We start from the raw sequence: 7,117 nt of genomic DNA on the forward strand, positions 1-7,117 counted from the left end.
TAAGCAACTCCAAGAGAATAAGCCATTTTAAATAAAATCACAACAGGTTAAGGCGCCTCTAGATGGATTTCAAAGAAAATGACACCTCTTTAAAAAAAAACAAAAACAAAAACACCCAACAACGTGTGGCGAAGTTTGAGGGGTCCCATAATCATAGAACGGTCAGGAAGCTGCTAGAAACAATTATGCAGGGTTTCAAAATGACTGGTACAGGATGTGCCCATAGAAAGAAATGTTGCGCGCACTGGTGGAACTGCCTAAGTTACTACTGCAAAGTATCCTGAACTTTTAGAAGGTGGCACGGGCTCCATCTGACCGCCCTCCTTCCAATCTCCTTGCCTTACTCTTTAGCCCTGGAGCTATTTGGCTGGAGCGGGGAGATGCAAGGACGAAGGAGCAGGAGTAGAGGGAGGCAGAGGGAGGGTGCCTGTCGGAGCTCCTGGGTCGCTACAAACTTGAAGGTTTCGCTTTCGTCCAAGTAGGAGGCAACCAGGTAGCAATGCACTTCCTCCCCCGAGGGCCCCCTACGCGGCGACGAAGGCAGAAACGCCCCTGGGCGGCCGGATTCCGGCTTCTCCGCGGGCCCGGGAGCGCAGGGGCGTGCTGCGGAAGAGGGGCGCCCGGGATGCACCGGCAGGAACCCCCGAGGTGGAGAGGGCGAAGCCTCAGAGGGCGCCTACCTGTGCCGCGGAGCGCTCAGAGCCCTGGGCCGGGCCGGGGGGCGCAGGTGCTCAGGGGCAGCCTGGAGACCGCCCGGGCGGGCGGGGCGTCCATCGTGCCCGGCTCACTGCGCTCTTCCCGCCGCGGGGGGGCGGGGAAGGGTTCCCCTTGGCTCGGCTCCCGCCTCTTCTCCACCCGGCTGAGGACCCGGCGGGTCCCGCGGCGGCGGCAGCAACAGGCACCGTGGCGCGGGGACGACGGCGGCGGTGGCGGCAGAGGAGGAGGAGGTGTCTGCGCGCGGCTCGCGTTTCCTCCTCCCCGGCTGGGCGAACGCGGGGGAGGCGAGGGGAGGGCAGAAGCCGGGATCTCCCGACTCAATCACCAGGGACCTAAGAGGGGGACACGATGCCCCCCCCCTCCCCACCGCGCCATGTGACTTTGCCCCAGCGGCACAGCCGGGACAGGCGAGTCACACGCGGGCAACAGCTGCTGCAGTGCGGGTCAGCCGCGGCCTCCCTCCCCTCCCCGCCTCTCCCCTCCCGGGCGGTCCATCCTCGGCCCGCCCCGGGGGCTCCAGCCCCCGCCTGGGGGAGGAGGTCCGGGGCACCGCCCCATCCAGCCCTAGCGCAGGCTCCTGGCCCGCTGTACGCCTGGGGCTCCGGGGACGCGGGGCCCCGCGCGTGATTAAGGCCCTCGCGGTGGGATGTGCGGTCGCACGCCCTGTCCTCGGCGGCCTATTTATAGCAGGTGGCACTGCCTGCCGCTCTCTCGGCCAGCGGGGCTCTCAGCAGGTGGCACTACCCGCCCGCTCTTCGCTCCCCCCTCATGTGGACTCTCGCCTTCTCCCGCTGAAAGGGACGTAGTGAAAACTGCCCAGATCACAGGAAGGCAACCAAGCCACCTGGCTCTCCCTCGCATCACTGCTGCTTCCTGTCCTAGGGTGGGATAACAGCAGGGAGGGAACTGAGGCACGGACATCCTATGGCAGGAAAATCAGGGACTCAGGGAAACAGCGAAGGTTAAAGTGTCACCCCCGCCCCATGTTTAATACAGTAACACCGGTAAGCCCCATTTCTGAACAACTGCGGGGGTGACGCAGGGACTGGCTTGGGCGCTTTTTCCCTCTTCGCTGGTCCAGCGCTTGAGCGCGCGCGCGTGCACTCCCCCCGCCCCCCTCCCCCCCCCCCTTGCCTCGGTGTGCCTAACCTTGAGTCACTTTAGGGGAAGTTCCCAGCAACCTGGGAAAGTGTAAGAAGAGACACGAGGGAAATGCAAGATGGCTGAGAGAGCCGGCTCCTGGGATTGGGGGGTGGCAGTCTGCAGGACACAGACAAACCTCCCAAACACCTGTCCCACCAGGTAGATAGGAGCAATTTCACTCCCGTGGTGGGGGGAGGGATCTGAGGAAGGTGAGGGGCTTGGCACCGTCTCCAGAGATGAGGAAGCAGGGAAGGGAGAGCAGGAAGAAGAGGGAGATGGCCGTGGGGCAGCAGAAGGGGGCTGCGGTGGAGAAGCCCAGGCGTCATCTTTTGGGATCTTTGGCTTAGTGTAGCAGGAGGCTGACTTTGGGGAAGTGGCTGAGAGTTTGGACTGCAGGATTGTGCACATCTCAACTCCACCACTGGTGTGGCTTAGGCAAGCTGCTGCACCTCTGGTGTCCATTCTCTTACCTGTAAAATGGGACCAGTTCACACTCTACAGGACCATTGTGAGGATAAAATGGGAAAGTGTATGTAAAGTGCTGAGCACAGTGGCACATATATGGACCTCGGCTCATGGCAGCAGCTATTGCTATGGCTCAGGAGGCAGATGGAGGACCCAGGTCCCCCCGCCCCACCCCAAAAGAGTATTCCTAGAGGCTGACCCAGGTTCTTGGAGACTTTTTGATTAGGACTTCCTTATGGGATTCCCTGATTCCATTTCTCCTGGATGCTCACATCCAGGGAAGGTATATTTAAGTGGGACACATAAGTTTTATCCACAGCGTGATTTAAAATTCTCATAATAGCGGTAGCTATTATTCTTTGAAGGGTTAGTCTATTTGGGTCATTGTGGAAGGTACTTTACCTATGTTGTCTCTAATCCTCACAAAAATTCTACAGGACAGAGATGATTAAATCCACTTGACTAATGAGGAAACTAAGAGGTTAATGCCTCTTGGAGGCCACAGAGCTAGTTGGTGCTGGGACCCGCAAGATCCAAAGCCCCTTATAAACCACTTTCTCTCTGGCCACTGTGTTGCTGTCTTGAGCACTTAGCTCACTGTTTATTATAGCACAGTTATTTATGAACTTAGCCTCAAATCTTTTTTAAAAAGAGGTGAGGAATACATACAGACAGAAATACTCTAGTGATTAGAATGTTTATTGGGTTATGGAAATCGTTCTTCATTAGGTTACAAGACCAGGCAAACCAGTTAAGCCATATTGTTGTCTCTTGGATCACACCATAATTATTTCACATCTTTATCTCCAACTCAGTCATACAGTTCTCATTCTTTCTTTGCAGCAGCCTGCTGTTCCCACTTACCTTCAGAGTGCTAAGATGTCAAGACAGGTACACTGTTGTCCGTTTCACTGACACTCCAAAACCGCCTTTCATATATGACCTGCCAGATGGTGGTTGAAACTATTATCTATCATCCCTGCCTGCCATCCCCTGCCCCTGGGAGAAGGAGTCAGGCCAAGGCTATTCTCTGCTTATAGAATATTCTGGCCAGAACCCCTCCCATCCTGCCACTCCACTCCCTTTTCTTTTCCTCACTAACCCCCTCTACCCCCACTCCACCCACGCCCCCAGTCTCAGAGAGCAGGAAAGCTTAGGTACAGACAGGCAGCCAGCTGGGGTGCTAATCAGGTCACAGAGGTCGAAAGTGGGAGGGTTGGGGGCAGAGGTAGGCCTAGGTCCCCTGCCTCTCAAACGGTGTAGTGGTGGGGAAACCTCCCTCCCGCCCCCTGCTGAGATCTAGCAAGTTCCAGCTCAGAGATTTACAACTTAGTGAGGAATGATCATTTGCCCTGACCCCTAACCTGGGTTAGGGAAGGTCTGTGGCCTTGTGAGCAGCAGTGATTTCTGCATCACCTTTCAGGTTCCCATGGTCAGTTAATGCCCTAGGAAGGATAGTGAGAGATTTTATAATACTTTTAGCTTCCTAGAAACAGAACTCCCTTTACAATATGTGATAAGGATTTTTGATTTTTTTTTTTTCTGTAAAGCATTATCTCAGAGAGTAGAGGATAGCCTGTCATCAACCTCATTTGCACTCATTCCTAGGAGCTCTGGAGGAAAAAGTAAAGAGGACTTTGAGACTGATGGTGATACCGGGGATGGCAGGATGCAGACTGTCAGACAGGAGGGGACATCCGTGTTGTCCTAGTGCAGAGCAGAAAGGTAAAGGTAAGAGCTAACCACCCAGCTTTTAACTGCAAGTGCCATCACTCTAGGAAGAAAGTAGCTCTTTCCCCTTGTGCAGATATGTGACTCCCAGCAGGGCTGGTACGCCACCATGGCGGAGGCTGGGGCACCAGGGCATTGGTGATGGCAACAGAGATGGGCTCCCTGGGAGCCCAGGAAGGTGTTCTGTTGGTAGTTCTTTAAGTCACCAATAACAAAACTAAGTAGGGAATGGGACCAAACACCGCTGTGACTATAGAACCCCAGGATGGCACAGTGGTTCACTGAGTATGCTTGCTGCCACAGACTGGTGGTGACTTTCTGGAGCCCTAGGTGGAGAAGGTTTCTGAGTCATATCCAAGCTCAGTGGGAAGGGGTGCAAAATGGAGAGACACCATCTGCCTCAAGCATGGGAGGAGGCATCAAATTGGGTAATTGCCAATCCTGCCAACCCAAAGCGTAACTATCGGCATCTAAACAGTGTGTTAAGTCATGCCCAAGTATCTTAATTAGCTGTAAGAAATACCTTCATGACAAGAAAATGGATTAAAGTCAAGTTCAGAGAGTATGTTACATTGACTTGCCTACAATACTTAGGGCCTTAACTTGCTTTCTGAAAGGCATAAGAATGATAAAACGTAGCAGAGTAAAAAAATAAAACGAGCAGATAACCAATGTAGATTTTGGAATTTCAGCAATTTAAACAAAAGTTTTATTGCATGGGAGAACTGGTGCTTACAAGGGGTAAGACAACGTAAATCCACGCGCTGTGAGAACAAGCGGACTGTCCTGTCGAGCCCCAGAGTAGGCTTCTGTGAAGTGTCTCATCTCCTTTTATGGACAAAGTAGATAAAACTCTGGGCACTGGTTCCACTTCCTTTTTCAGCTCCCTCTCCTATTTGTTAAATCATTGCTCTACACAGGCGACTGTTCCACGCCGCTCTATGACGGTATCCAGCCTTTACTTCGGGTTCCCACCTCCCACCTGAGCTGACTCTGTGGGTTCGGGCATTAAGCACAGAGCTGAGCCAGTGCTAGCACGCCACTCTTTGTTATGATATCTAAATTTGTCTAAGGTCTCTGAGAATTTCTTTGTAAATTGTCAGAGTTGGGGATTTCAGGGATTTTTACCCAGACTGGGAAAATGACTAAGCTTGCAACACTGCAAAACCCCCACTTCATTTTATCCCAAATGCCGTTATGACGTTGCTGGTGCATGATGTGTGGTCTCACTTAGAAAATGCAGTAGCCGGCCGGCGGGTCTCCCTGCTTTTGCCCTCGCCTCCATGCAGTCTACTCTCACTACAGCAGCCAAGTGAATCTGTTAAAATACTAGTGGGGCCGTGTTGCTGGTCTACTTAGAACCCTCCCATGCCTTCCCAGGTTTCCCAGAGTAGAGTCACAGTCCTTATAGTGGTTTATGGATCCCTATGGGTCTACCTCCTTCCCCGCCTCCACACCACTACCTCTGTGCTCCATCTCCTGCCAACAGTCTTAGATCACTCGGCTCCAGCCACACTGGCCTTGTTGTTACTCAAACTGGTGAGGCACACTCCTGGCCCAGGGCCTTGGCACTCACACTTCCCTCTGCCAGATGTGCTCTTACCTCAGATTCCTCATTGCCCTCTACTTCACCTTCTTCAGGTCTTTGTTTAAATGTCACCTTCTCCAGCAGGCCTTCTCTGACAATCTTTTGAAAATGGAAACCACTGCTCCACCTACACACACACACTCTCTCTCTCTCTCTCTCTCTCTCTCTCTCTCTCTCTCCCTCTCTCTCTCTCTTCTTTTCCGCTTTCCTGCTTTATATTTCCCCATAGTGTTGATTGCCCTCTGATATACAATATTAGTTACTCATATATCTTATTCGTATCTGTTTCTGTCCCCACCTCCATGAGGAAAGAGAATTCTTTCTGTTTTTTTCACTGCCGTATCTCCAATGCATAGAGTAGAGCCTGTACATAGTGGGCATTCAATAAATAAGGAATGAATGAATGAATGAAAATAATTTGTAACACATGACATTGGGGAGTTCATGGAAAGTCTGTATAGAACCTCCTTTAGATTAGAAAAGTTTTAGGTTTCCCTCTATTTAGTCTTGTGCCCTCATCAGGTTTCTCAACTGCCCTAAGAGATACGTCAGTCCTACCCCCAAGGTGAGCTGAATGTTAAAGCATGTGACTCCTAGTTTAACCATCAACACAGGATCTGACTTCCAGAAGTACCATAAAAGGGCTGTAAAATCATGCAGCAACTGAGAACTCAATATTTGTCAAAAGTTTGGTTTAGAAAAGTATCATTTTGGAGAACTGCCTGAAAGATATACAGTCCGACTGGTCCTCCAGAATATGGATCCCTGAAAATCAGTTCCTGGACCCGATCAGCCCAACAGAAGAGCAGTCCTCCTGGACTGTATCCAGAACAATTTCTTTCATCAAATTACACTTTGACATTATTTCATTTGCCCATATTGGGGGAATACATTTTATTAAAATGCCCTATTCGGTCCGGATATTGTTTAACACCTTACACAATGTCCTTTTAAGGAGAATTCAAGAAAAAGTTTCTCAGGGCTCTACCAGGAATAACTTTTCTTTCCTTGAGCAACTTGTCATCTCTCCATCCTTGCACTGACTAATGGACTCAATGGTCAGATTTGGGATCCACTGCTTAGCAGGTCTCGAGGTCATTTTGTGTACCAAGTCATTGATTCACAAATGCCCTTCCTAAGCCATGGCCAGCTTGTGTCAGTTTTCATCCATGTAAGACAAAATATGAATAGCAATGTATAATTTTACAAAACTAAACTATACTACTCTGTATTCTGGGATCATATTCCTCCCACTTTGTAGGTATTAACAAAAGAAAGTCTTTCTTTTATGAAATGGTGGTAAGAGTCAAGGGTAGGAGCTTTTGTTGGCTTTTTATTTTTGGTTTTTAACATCTTTACCCGGCAAAAGAACACGATAGCACAGTTCCGTCAGCTGCCACTGTTTGGGAAACTTTCAGTGGTTCAGAAAATCCAGAGTCTAGCAAGCATTGGTTATCTACCTTACTCCTGGCT

At 50.8% G+C, this 7,117-nt stretch overlaps 1 protein-coding gene across 3 annotated transcripts in view; it reads right to left on the reverse strand.

Annotated features, from left to right (window-relative positions):
* Positions 1 to 1,216, reverse strand: part of TBC1D1 (TBC1 domain family member 1) — a 217,699-nt gene extending 216,483 nt beyond the window's left edge. Inside the window, exon 1 of one of the 3 annotated variants that reach the window (XM_008523029.2) lies at positions 681 to 1,216. The gene's annotated coding sequence lies outside the window, so the exon portion shown is untranslated. The remainder of the gene's footprint in view (positions 1 to 680) is intronic. The other 2 variants (XM_008523028.2, XM_070615168.1) reach the window with 2 other exon arrangements.
* Positions 1,217 to 7,117: the final 5,901 nt, after the last annotated feature.

This window comes from Equus przewalskii, chromosome 3 (assembly GCF_037783145.1).
Source record: "Equus przewalskii isolate Varuska chromosome 3, EquPr2, whole genome shotgun sequence".
Classification (NCBI taxonomy): Eukaryota; Metazoa; Chordata; class Mammalia; order Perissodactyla; family Equidae; genus Equus; species Equus przewalskii.